The sequence below is a fragment of the Octopus sinensis genome, linkage group LG2, assembly GCF_006345805.1.
Source record: "Octopus sinensis linkage group LG2, ASM634580v1, whole genome shotgun sequence".
Taxonomy (NCBI): Eukaryota; Metazoa; Mollusca; class Cephalopoda; order Octopoda; family Octopodidae; genus Octopus; species Octopus sinensis.
The window spans coordinates 136025282-136039771 of NC_042998.1; the positions used below are offsets into that span (position 1 = coordinate 136025282).

Below are 14490 nucleotides of genomic sequence, written 5' to 3' on the forward strand. Positions count from 1 at the left end.
AATTCTGCATGACACAAAGCAGGCAACCTAAGAAGGCAGTTAACTCTCAAAAAAAAAATTATAAAAATAATTTTAAAAAATAATGATACTAAATGGAAAATTGATACAAGGTAGAAAGGACATTTTTAGTCCATGCAACCAGCTTCGCTTGTGCCAGCAGTAATATAAAAATGTAGCCATTCCTTGTTATTAAAGTAGTTGGTGATAGGAAGAACATCAAACTATAAAAACAAAACCTAAAGAAAACATAGTAATTTCCTCTGTTGATGTGTATACTAGATAAAAAAAAAGTACAATAGGAGACAAGATGATTTGTGATCTATCAAACCCATGCAACCATGGAACAAAAATGTAAGAACTACTGCTGTTGCTGATGATGATAGTACTGCCAAGACATTACTACAGTAAATTACACAGTTCTATATTTAAGAGATAAGGAATTATGTACATTATTTACAATTGACGGATATTTGTCCTCATCTAGTTTGTTGTTAACACAACGTTTCAGGTGATATACCCTTGTAGCATACACTTGAGTGAAATTCCTCTCCTTTATTATATATTCATACATACGACCGTAGCAGATAACAGCTAGCCTTTGGCTGCATTTTGGACCCTGTTGTGTCCACTACTCTGCCTGGTTGGTATTGGCACAATTTGTCTCTTGCTCTATCGAGCACCAATATGCAACCCAACCAATCACAGCCTTCAAATAAGGTCATGTGTGGCATCCTGTTTTCTACCTCAGCTGAGCCTACAACTCCTTATTAAAAAACTTAACTTTTCCTTGTCTCAATGTCTTTGGTTTCAGACCTTTTAAGGTCTAGCCACTGACCACACAAGACACCGCCAGTTCCAGCGACAACACAACAGCAGCTACATGGAGACTCATCAACTTCGTCCAACAGCATTCAGTGACCTCCATCTCCATCACCACCATTTGTCCTTAATGTCAACATCTCTCTATGTACTTGCCAAGCTTACAATACTGCACTGTTTGTGAACTACTTCACCATGGATCAACATCAAATATACAACCTACAAGAACTCCTGTACCAAGTGACCCAGACAGCAGCATCACAGCCACAACTTCACGTATGACATGTACCACAACCAACTCTGCATCATCGCCACAACTTCTTGATACAGTATTTCAACAATCATGTACAGTTGACTACAAACTGGTGTTTATCATTCTTGTGTCTATGAACTTACTCCTCACTTCAATGACTATAGACTCTTTCACTGTCTCTTCCTCATTGCCATCCTAATATGTTCTTAACATGCATATGTCTATGCTTACATACACACGACTACATCTTATTCTTATGACAGCCTGTCTATTATTCTGTATATATGATGCACACACGATCACACATGTTAACATATCAATAAATCTTCTCTTAAACATTCCACCCAGTTGTGTCTCTTATTTCCCTCTGGTATATATATGCATTGTTCTATTTATATTTATTGTATTAACTGTGTGATGTACTAAGGAGCCATTCTCATCACCTCGCTTCACACAGACGTCACAAATCGGCGACCTGTTCCAGCTCCTTGAAACCACATAACAATTATAATGGGAGAATGAGATACTCCACAGGTATCTAAACCTTCAATTCCAATATAAAATGGTGACCCTCCAGCCTTCATCAGGTGTCTTGGGGAAATTTCAAACCTGGGTTCTCATTCCTAAGGTATTTTTCGGTGTTATTATTATAATTATTATTATTCAGATCACTGCTTGGAATCGAACTTGGAATCTTGGGATTAGCAGCAATCCTGTGGCTGTTTGATAGACCAGCTAAAAGTAGCAGTTAAGTCTTTCTCAAATCACTCCTTACTGACTTAAAAATGAAAAGAAGAACTATTGATAATGACAAACAATAACAGTCAAAACAAAAATGGAGACAGATTTAGTAAACCAATATTCTGTATAATTAATATTTCAAATATAGGCACAGGGATGGCTGTGTGATTTAGAGGATCACTTTGCAACCATGTGGTTTTGGGTTCAGTCCCATTGCACAGCAACTTGAGCAAGTGTTTTCTACAACAGTTTGTTCAACTAAACCCTTGAAACATGTGCCCTAGAATGGCTGTAGTTAAATGACTGAAAAAAGTAAAAAATAAAAGATAAATTCTGGGGTCATTTATTCACAATAGATGTTTTGTAAAATAGCATTTTACAACAAATAACCAGAAGAATGAGGTAAGGGAGTATGCAAGTGCCAAGTTCTGAAGATATTCTACCCAAATATTTGGACAATTTCATTTGTTTAAGAAAGCAAAAGAAAAAAAGAAATTGCACTAAAAGTAGAGATGGGGTAAAGAACCCCTTGGTAAATATATGGCAAGGGGCCACTTTTGATGAATAACTAAACTACAAATAGAGGAAATATTGTCTAAATATTGACACTGAAAACTGCTGTTGTTGAAAAGATTATCTGATTTGGCTGAACAAAAGACTATATTGGCACAAAACAAAATATTTTCAAAAATGTGAGAAGGTACCATCTTGCTTGATGTATTGTGTTAAACAGTCAACAGAAAAAATTCTTCTTTTGGTAAAGCTGGGGAATTCTAGTAGAGATTATCAATACCCAGTTTTTTTCTCTTTGTTTATTATCATTGTTGTTGTGGAAGTTGCTTTGTATGTTTGGCAAGCAGATATTAAGTGAAATTCTAACTCATACATATAAAACACAGACAAGCACACATGTAAGTATACATAGTTGTTCTTACAAACACATATACACACAAATGTCTATGTAAATGTGTCAGTATAAATACATAATGTATATCTGTGTAGTGCATGTATGTGTATGTCTGCACATGTATATACAATGCAATCTTGTATTTGTGTGTGCGTATATATATATATACACTTGTGTGTGTGTGTGCATGCGCATGTATACATATATATATAAATATACACGTATATTATATGCGCGTGTGTGCTTTTTCTCTGGATTTATGTTTTTTAAAAATTATATATATATATATATATGAGATATATATATATATATATATATATGAGATATATATATATGAGATATATATATGAGATATATATATATGATATATATATATATATATATATATATGAGAGTGCATGGCTTAGTGGTTAAGGTTTGCACTCACGATCTAGCAATTATGATTTCAAATTCCTAGACTGGGTGGTGCATTGTATTCTTGAACAAAACACTTCATCTCACATTGCTATGCTATGCAATCACTTTGACACCTGTTCAGACAACATCAATTTGATGGCGAGAGAGCTAATGAGTGGCACGAACATTTGATCACTATAAACAAATCATTTGTGCAAGTCATTCAGCGACAGCTGGATACTCATATGTCGTATTCAATGGGAGAGTTCATCATATATATACACGTGGGTGGGGCAGGCATGGTTGTGTGATTTAGAAGTTTGATTACCAGCCCTGCACCTTAGGCAAGTGTCTTCTAATATAGCCCCAAGCTGACCAAAGCCTTGTGAGTTTGGTAAGCAGAAACTGAAAGGAGCATATCATGTTTGCACACGCATGCATGCGTGCATGTATTTATGTGCAAGAGTCTCCTTGTTTAGATGTCATACAATAGTTGTAAATAAGTTCCACTATATAACAAGTGGTGTCCTTCATTTCCAATATTCAGTGAAAGTGTGTCTGGTCATTGAGAAGTATTACTTTGCTTGGTAACAGATGAAGGTTGGTAACAGGAAGGGCATTTGGCCATAGAAAATGCGCTGCAACAAATTCCATCTGACCCATGCAAGCAGCTCCATTGCATCACTTTCAGAAGCCCCCTGGAACGTTTGCAGGTACAATGTATTACCATTTTATTTCCTAAAATTTTCAGTTAACATAGTTTAATTCTTGTTTAACATCTTAACCAAAGTAAATAGATGGCTTATCTATGTACTTTGGTCTTAACATGGGGCCCCTCAACCACAGAGGCCCCCTGCAATCACAGGGGTTGCAGGGGCTTAGCGACAGCCCTGCATGCAAGCATGGAATATTGGATGTCAAAATAATAATATATGTATTTGTCTGTGTATATGTGTATATTCTTTTATTCTTTTACTTGTTTCAGTCATTTGACTGCAGCCATGCTGGGGTACCACCTTAAAGGCTATTTATTCCAGAAATTGACCACGAACTTATTCTTTGTAAGCTTTGTACTTATTCTATTGGTCTCTTTTGCCATTAAGTTTCAGAGAGAGAAACACACTAACAATGGATGTCAAGTGATGGCATTGAAGACAAACACAGACACAAAGATACACACATAAATATATACATGCATATATACATATATATATACACACACACACAAATATATATATACCACGAGCTTCTTTAAGTTTCCACCTACTAAATCCACTAACAAGACTTTGGTTGGCCCAAGGCTATAGTAGAAGACACTTGCCCAATGTGTCACACAATGGAACTGAACCCGGAAGCAAGCTTCTAACCACACAGCCAAATCTGGGCCTATATACACACACCACACTAATACATACAGAGAGATACTCAAATGCATGTGTGTGTATGCGTGTGTCTGTGTGTGTGCATGTATGTGTGTGTGTGCGCGCGTGCGTGTGTGTGTTAAAGTGCGCTTGCATTTGACTTAAAATAAACACTAGTTTGTTGTGTGAAGATTAAAGTTGCTACTGAAGAATTCTAGGTTAAATTCTTACCTAAATTCAACAATGGAACAGAGTTTTTTTTAATTACTTGAACTTAATGGCTTAGAGATAGAAAAAAAACAACCATGTGGAAGTGTGAACACAGAGGGTTTCAGCACAACTAATTGGAAAAACATTAAATGTATTGTAATTTCTAAAAGAACCATGAGCAAAGCAAAAAGAAACCTGAGTGTTATTGCAGTTATTTTTTAAATTGTAATTCAATAAAAACTTTTCATTTTTGTAGCTGTTGCCAGGAGCATGATCTTTCGAATGTTGGGCCTCAGAGAAGTGATTACAAGTTACCGAGACCTTTGGCAATGTTGTGCTGAGAAGACTTGTCAAACCAAATGAAATAGTAGTCGTAGTTGTAGCCATTGCTGCTGTCACATAAATGGCACCCTGCCGATGTCGTGTAGATGGAACCCATGAAATTGTAGTTGTGGCTGTTGCTGGTGTCATGTAAGTGGCACCTGTGCCAGTGGCATGTAATGGCATCCATTACACTTTTGGAGTAGTTAGCATTAGGAAGGACATCCAGCCAGAGAAACCATGCCACATCAGACTGGCTTACCAGTTCCAGTCAAACCATCTAACACATGCCAGCATGGAAAGTGGACATTAAATGATGATGATGATATTTGATTTCCAAGATTCTTGACGTAAATTTGTCTTTTGAAACATATTGTATCTTGAGAGGGTCATTATGCCAACGAACATACACACTAGTTCTATTTCACTTCTGTCACTTGTTTCAGTCACTGGGCTGCAGCCATACTGGGGCCACATTTTAAATGGTTTTTGGTCAAATAAATCAACCCCAGTACTTATTTTTCTTTTTAAATATTATACTTTTTCCATTAGTCACTTTGCTAAACTACTAGGTTGCAGGGACATAAAAAAACCCCAACACAGGTTGTCAAGCAGTGTGGTTGGGACAAACACAGACAGAAAGACATACACATAGATACACACACACACACACATAGTCCCACCCATGCTAGCATTGAAGGCAGATGTTAAACGATGATGACGACAATGATTAACATATATATATATATATATATATATATATATACATATACAGGATGCAATGGGTAAATTGTCACCATTTTATATTTTTAATTTCACACATGCGCATTGTTTGTTTTTGATTTTATTAACTATACAGTGTAGGAGGGACAGTTGAGCACCATCAGTGAGAAAAACATGATGCAATTCACTCTGCCAGAAATTTGGAAATGACATGCTGTACTGCTTGGCATTCACGCCAGAAGCTCTACTACAAACATTTCAGAGTGTTTGGGTGTCAATCTGAGGATGTGTACCAAGAGTGATAAAAGTCAAGCATCCAGTCAACATCATGGTGTTTGGAGTGATCACTAGTGATAGTGATGTTATGCCTCCATTCATCTTCCCACATGGCCTCAGACTCAACACAGAAGTCTACAGCAAATGCCTGGAGGAGGTAGTGCTGCCCTGGGTCAAGAGGGTGGCTGCTGGAAGACCCCGTTTCTGGCAACAGGACTCTGCACCATGCCACACAAGCAGAAGAACCCAGTCGTGGCTGTCAGACAATTTCTGCTACCACATCACCCCTAACATCTGGCCACCTAACTCCCCAGACTGCAACCCCCTTAGTTATTATGTGTAGGGTGCAGTTCAGTGAGAGACCAACAAAACTCCTTGTAACCAGAGATGAACTGAAGGCAAGGATTATGGCAGCATTCACTAACTTGAACAAGGAGACTGTCCAGAAGAGTTGCAGGAGATTCCAAAGTCGTTTGGAGGCCATGGCTGAAACCAATGGTGATTTTATTGAATAAATTTACTCTTTATTTCAAGATATTTATATGTAATTTTGGTAAATATATCTGTTAAATTGAGAAGTCAGTGTTATTTTTGTTCATGTAATTTAGACGACAGTTTATTCCCTGCAACCTGTGTATGTGTGTGTGTGTGTGTGTACAGACACACACACATATATATATAGAGAGAGAAAGATAAATATAAATATAAATATATATATATGATGAGCTTCCACACAGTTTCTATCTACCAAATTCACTCACAAGGCATTGATTGACCCATGGCCATAGTAGAAGACACTTGTCCAAGATGCTGCACAATGGAACTAAACCCAAAGAAGCACATCATAGCTACATAGCAAGCTAACTAATTAACTAATAGATTGGTTAATTCATTCTATCAATCCATAAGCTACAATTGACAAAGTTCTTTTGTCACCACAGTTATGCACATACATGTGGTAAAATGCATACACATAGTGGTGTGCATCAGCAACATACAAGCATACACACATACATATATAGAGTCATTAACGATCTTATAAAACTTGTAGTATTTTTATTTCTTTTTTCTTTTCTCTTTTATTTTAGTGGTAGATGGCAGTGGTGGTGCAGTGGCTACTTTTTAACAGTATTTCTTTTCATTAACTGATGGTTTCCATCACAGTATTAAGAGATGGTTTCCGTTTATTTAATTGTGTAAATTCTGTGGTAAAGATGCATCATATGAAGGTATCAAAATAATTTTTATGTCTACATAAAAACTTATGTAATTAGAATAATCAAAATGACTTCTTTCTTTTTCTTTTTCACATCAATTTTATACCCCAATTAGCATGGGTTTGATGGATTAGTAAATTCTAACATTCAACACTATGGATAAATGAATACATCTCTTTACATTAGCTTCACATTAAGTTTGTTTTCTGTTCAGTAGGCTGAAATCAAATAGAACACTTGTTCTGGTCCAGTGAATTTCCAAAGGGGAGTAGCTACATAGCAGAAGCAGCCTTCCTATTAGAACATGCTGGCATTGCAATAAGATTAATGAGAAGTGAATATAAATTGTAAAATTAATTGAAAATATTCTGACCTTTACTGAGTTTAGAGTGAGAAGCATGAAGCCCTCAGAGTGTTCAGTAGACCATCACCTTAACCCTTTAGCACTTAAACCACCCATATCTGTCTGTTTCATGTTCTATGTGGCCAGCTCCAGTCTCTCACATCTGCCCTACAATGTCATTCTAGAAATAAACAGTTACATCATTGAAATTTCAAAGCTACAAGATAACACATGATTAATATAAAACGATGTGAATGTTAAAGGGTTGAACTCACAACCAATATGTTTCCTGTTTATCTTATATCTTTTACTTGTTTCAGTTATTAGACTGCAGCCATGCTGGGGCACCATCTTAAAAAATTTTAGTTGAACAAATCAACTGTAGTACTTATTTTTTAAGCCTGATACTTATTCTCTCATTCCGTTTTGCCAAACTGCTAAGTTACAAGAATGTAAACACACCAACACTGGTTGATAAGCAGTGTTGGGAAACATACATACAGACACAAAGACACACACATTTTTATAAATATATATATATATATATATATATATCATCATCATCCTCATTTAATGTCTGCTTTCCTTGCTGCCATGGGTTGGATGGTTTGACTGAGAACTGGCAAGCCAGGATACTGCACCAGGCTCCAAAGACAGGCTTCTTTCAGTTTCTGTCTACCAAGTCCACTCACAAGGCTTTGGTGAACCCGAGGCTATAGTAGAATATTTTGGCCAGATATGATTGGATTAAATGCCAAAGGGTTAAAAGTGAAGACATGGTTAAGAAGTTTATTTCCCAACCATGTGGTTTCAAGCTCCCACAGCATGGCAAGTATTTTCTACTATTATCCCAGAATAAACAAAACCTTGTGAGTGGATTTGGTATATGAAAACTGAAAGAAGCTGTTCATATAGACTAAGGGGTGAACCACTGGTAATCCTGAAATACTTGCTGATGACAGGGAAGGGTCTCCAACACTGCAATGGATTTAGAAGAGCTTGCAAAACTTTTGAGTAGTTCCTGCAGTTTTTGCATGGGGCAAAGCATTTCTGATGTTTATTTCACCATGAATGGGTATATATGAGAGAGAGAGAGAGAGAGAGAGAGAGAGAGTGAGAGTATGTGTTTGCATCTCTTTGACTTGACATTGTGCGAGTGTTGTAACTAAGTGTCACCATCTTACAAATGGTCTTGTTCATTTTCAGTCTTCCATGAAAAACATATCAGGCCATGAGAAAATATCTATCTTTCTTGGAATGCATAAGGGTTGGTGACAAGAAAGGCATCTGGTCATACAAAATCTGCCTTGACATATCTCATTTAACCCATACAAGCATAGAAAAGTGGACGTTAAAATAATGATGTTAATTATCTGCTGGATATTATGTATTCGAAAATCCCGAATATTCTATCTTAGATTTATTATAGAGCATAAACCAAGGGAGCTTATGTGCAGTTGCTCAACCTGCTAGGAATACCAACCAAATCTGCCTCCAATTACACCCTACTGTCTCAAAATACGCAAGGATACATAAGTCAGTACAGTACCTGATATAAGAAAAAATATCTGATGAGTAGATCATGGCTGGAATGCCTTTGATTATAAGTCTGGGTTGACCTGGGACCAAACAGTAGCAATAATAATACTGAACATTTGTTTATTTTTATGTCAGAGCTCTGACCAGAGTTATTTAACAAAAAGTCAATCATCTTATAGATTGATGATAATTGATCTCTTCTTATTTAGAACAGCAGGCAGTTCTTAGAGGAGAGGCAATTAGTCAATTAAGTCAACATTAGTAAATTACTAATACTTATTTTATCATAATTAGGAGGATTGACAACCATACGCAATTAAAACTCTACACCATGATATTACATATCATCATCGTCATCATCGTCATTATCATCATTGTTTTAATGTCCACTTTTCCATGCTTATATGGGTCAAATAGAATTCATTGGGACAGATTTTTCTAAAGTTGAAACCCCCTTCTTGTCACCTACAACTCTCAACTGTTCTCAGTCGACATAATACTTCCCTATCAGCAGCCATGTTTTCATGGAAGACTGGAAACGAATGACACAGCATGTATGATGGTGACACTCATTTACAACTATCACACAATATCAAGTCAAAGAGAAAGAAAGAGAGAGACATACACACACAACAGGCTTCTTTCAGTTTCCGCCTATCAAATCCACCTATAAGGCTTTGGTTAGCTTAGGGCTATAGTAGAAGACACTTACCCAAGATGCCATGCAGGTACCTCTACTCTACCATGGTGATTTCTCACATTAACACAAGGACACAAAGTTGTAGGAGAGAGGTACTGAAGATTGATTTGGGGTAAAAAAAAGTAGTGGCTAGAGACAGGCTGGATGCTATACTTACCCCATATTTCTGTTGAAATATGCTACCTTTCATCATCATTTGATGTCTATTTTCCATGCTTGACTGGTTTGACTGGGGCTTGTAAGCCAGAGAGCTGCACCAGGTTCCAGTCATTTGTTTTGGCTTGGTTTCTACAGCCAGATGCCCTTCCTAACACCAACCACTTTACAGAGTGTACAGGGTGCTTTTTACATGGCACCAGCATGGGTGCCTTTTACATGTCACTGGCTCATGTGCCTTTTATGTGTCAGTGATATTGTTTCCATCTACAATATGATGTCAAGACAAAGAGACAATAACACAAGACAAGGAGATAATAATACACCCACATACATGCACACCCAGAGTTTGTCTACTAAATTCCACTGAGAAGACACTGGTCAACCAAATGCTGTTGTAGAATACACTTGATTGACCAAGATACTCATGATGAGATTGAACACACAATTACATTTGTGAAACAAACTTCTTAGCCAGGTATAGTTATGCTTCTAGTTTTCACAGCTACAGAACTAATACAAACATTTTCCTTGTGTTCAATAAATAAACACAAAAAAAATCTGATTTATCAACCCACTCTCACCCATCTTATTTTTTATAATCTTCAAAGTACCATGCTGACCATCTTTCACTGAGAGAAATTATAAGTAAGGAGACAAAGGGAAAAAAAATCAATTCTGACATTCTTTTGTAGGATCAATGTTTCATTTATTTTGAAGAGATATGAATGCATATGTGGAGTGATTATTCATACAAGAAGGTCAGCATGTGATTTTGGGATTCAGAGATCAGAGAATAAGTCTGTTGAATATCATCAATCGGTGATACAATACATGTCACTAGAAACATGGAGACATGACAAAATCTCTGATATAAATACAGATAAGGAGACCTGCTTGCCATAAAATAGCAGCATTAACATTATATCATTGTATAGCTATCTTGATAATTCGAGGTCTAGAGATAGATAGTACCTCAATACATTACAAATAAGAGACACACAAGCCTGTAAGCTATCAAGAATGTGGTATTAAATAGTAACCTACATTCTAAGTAAATACTATCAATAAGTATTAATAACTATGAAAAAAAAAACAAGATTTCAACAAAGGTAAAAAAAAATATAAAATAAATAAAGATAAAAGAAATATCTATACAATTGCATAGAAATTAGGGTTAAAATCTTTATGGAATTATCAATTGAATCTTAACATGGTAAATTAAAATCCTTAATTAAGTTGGTGTAAATAAATTTAATGCAGGGAATTATTTTAATTCTGTCAGTGTGAGAGAGAGGTGTGTTGTGGTCTTATCATGCCATCATCAGTGAAGCACAGATTTTAACATAGTTGCCAAAAGAGAGTTGAGAGAATCACTAAGTAAATGTACAAGACTGTAGGCTTGTTGGCAGAGAAAACCAGACCTGATCAGAAAAACCATCCACATGAGAAATACTTAAGATAATGTTTATTTTATTATAATGATAAATATGTGTTAATATGTATGTATGTGATCAAAAGATACCCTTCTACAACCCTCCCTGGGTCAAACAATAGAAACTGTTATTTTTAAAAATATCAAGAACAAAGTACAACCTTCATGTCAAAATGGAATTGAGCTAGAGACCTTTAGATACCAAGTCTAATGTTCCCTCAAATCATGTGTGTGTGTGTGTGTGTGTGTGTGAGAGAGAGGGGAGGGAGTATGTATGTAAATGATGGTCCTCCAGTTTCCATCAATCAAATCCACTTATAAGGGTTTGGTCGGCCTGGGGCTATAGTAAAAGACACTAAACCTAAGACCATATAACTGGGAAGGAAACTTCTTAACCATACAGCTATGCCTGGATTTATAAACTTACAGAGATAATAGAACTGATGTAGTTTTGCAAACTGACTTTTTAACACTAAACCGGACATGTTAGGGTTTGGTAAACACAGACACATGCATGTGACACAATTCTAATTTTGCTCAACCTGGTGAAAATAACAGATATAAATCTTCCCTAAAGTAATGGCCACTTAGAACAATATAGTTCCTGATATACAAAGAGACTGTTATGACTTGAATGACATAATTGCTTTTAGTTATAACCGATCAGCGACAACACAACAGCACTGAAGTTAGATTCAAGAAAATGAAGATGACCACTGTACACTTGCATGGCCTGCAATATATAGCAACAAAATTTTCCTCAAGTCACAATTAGAAAAGGATACATAGAAAAATGTAATCCCAAGTATACAAACAGTAAGTGAATATACAAATATATTATATAACTCATTTATTTATTTCACTCAGTAAACTGTGGCCATGCTGGGGGTATCATCTTTAATAAGTTTAATCAATCAAATTGCCACCAGAACATATTTTTTTCCTTTTTTTCTTTTAAGTCTGACATTTATATCAATCTTCTTTTTTGCTGAATCATAATGTTGCATGAACACAAATACACCATCATCAGTTGTTAAGCAGTGACATACAAACACAGAGAAGAACACATATATATACACATTTACATCCATATATACACTCATTATTAAATTAAAAATTAATTATTAGTAGATTATAGTCTTTCATCTTATATGCTAGTACTTAAGATTTATGAGTTTGTCACAGTAAGTTTCTTAGATTATTTATTAGTATATAATTTATATTAGATGATTTACTAATAATTATGTTTATGCTGCATTTCATATTATATATCATGTTTAAGGTTTATACAATTATTTGTGTTTTGTGTACCAGATACAAGCATTTTAATTTGCTTATTAATTAGTGTTAAACTATTTTGTAACCTGTTTAACAGCATCAGAAATTAGTATTTAATTATTTATATAAGTTTATTGGTAAACATTTATTTGTGAGTGTGTTTTTGTTTTTGATTTTTTTTTTGTCACATATATTAGTGTTTGTGATTTATGAATTTCATTGGAGCATGTTCTTATATTCTATTTATTCGCATCTAATTATAAAAGTCAATTTAGCAGTAATTATGATTTATGTTTCATTTTGCAATATATGTTGTATTTATCGTTTATATATAAATGATTTGTAGTCAAGGTAGAAGCATTTTATTTTTATATTCCCAAATAGTATTCAGTTATTTTTCTAAGGCTGTTTTTAATGTTTACTTTTCCATGCTTGCATGGATTGGACACATTTTATTAGGTCATCCCATAAGTTTTGTCCAATTTTCCCTTTTTTAAAATTGAGTGAAATTTAATAGTATTTTAGAATGTCTAATGGAATTAGAAATTATTTTTATGCATTTGTGTACATTTAAACTAATTAAATATTATTTTACAGAATAATAGAATTAGAATTTCTTTGATTAAAAGCCTTTCTAACATGGAAAAATCCAAAGAGCATTTAAAGCACATAATGCTTTATGAGTACAAAAAAGGAAACTCTGCAGCCAAAGCGACTCGAAATATACACTCAGTTTATGGGAAAGAATGCTTGAATGAAAAAACTTGCAGAAGATGGTTTGCAAAATTCAGAAGTGGAGATTTCAGCCTTGAAGATGAAGATCGAACAGGACGTCCAATCTTGAGGCATTACTTGAAGAAAATCCTATCAGTTGAAGAATTGGCGATAAAGCTTAGTTCAAATCATACAACTGTTCATTGTCATCTTCAACAACTTGGAAAGGTTCCTAAACTTGGAAAATGGGTGCCTCATGAATTGTCCGAAAGCAACTGCAAATCCTGAGTTGACATCTGCTCTTCCTTCCATTCTCACGAACTCATTTCACCCTTTTTTTAATAGACTTGTGACTGGTGACAAAAAATAGATCTTCTATTGAAATGTTAAACATCATAAACAATGGCTTGCTAAAAGGGAAAACGCTCGACCAGAACCGTGAAGGGAACTTCAAGGGAAAAAAGTTCTTCTCTCTATCTGGTGGGATTGCAAGGGAGTAATTCACTTTGAAGTGTTACCACCTAATGCAACAATCAATGCTCAAGTCTACTGTCAGCAATTAGAGCATTTGAACCAAGCTTTGAAGAAAGCTTTATATCTCTTAACCCACACTTAACTCAAAGCTTTCCATACAAAGAATTTTCCAGTAACATTTTCTTCTATCTTTTACTTACTTCAATAAAATTTACTAAAACACTTCAAGGCACCACTCTAAAGAGTTTTAGTTGACTAAATCAACCCAAGTACTTACTTTTAAAATCTGGTACTTGTTCTATTGGTCTCTATAGCTCAGTTATTAAGTTATAGGGATGTAAACAAACCAACACTGGTCATTGAGCAGTGAAGTGAAGGAAAAACACAACTATAAAGACACACACACACACAATGTTTATAATGTTTGTATGATGGTCTTTCACACAGTTTCTGTCAACTAAATTCACTCACAAAGCATTAGTTGGCCTGGGGCTATAATAGAAGACAGTTGCTCAATGTTCTGTGTAAAGGGACTGAACCTGAAACCTCAAGGTTACAAAGTGTACTTCTTAACTACACAGCAATATTTGCATACCTGCATCTATATGTTTAAAAATAATTTAAAAG

General features: G+C 35.2%; 1 protein-coding gene and 1 long non-coding RNA gene across 5 annotated transcripts in view; both read right to left on the reverse strand.

The window, feature by feature from the left end:
* The window catches only part of LOC115230820, a 329692-nt gene that overhangs the window by 296164 nt on the left and 19038 nt on the right, over window positions 1-14490 (reverse strand). The window lies entirely within an intron of this gene.
* Window positions 654-14457, reverse strand: LOC118761545. The gene is made up of 3 exons (XR_004997460.1): window positions 14443-14457; window positions 6285-6294; window positions 654-970 (listed from the first exon to the last, which is right to left on the reverse strand). It is a non-coding gene; the product is annotated as an uncharacterized LOC118761545 (long non-coding RNA).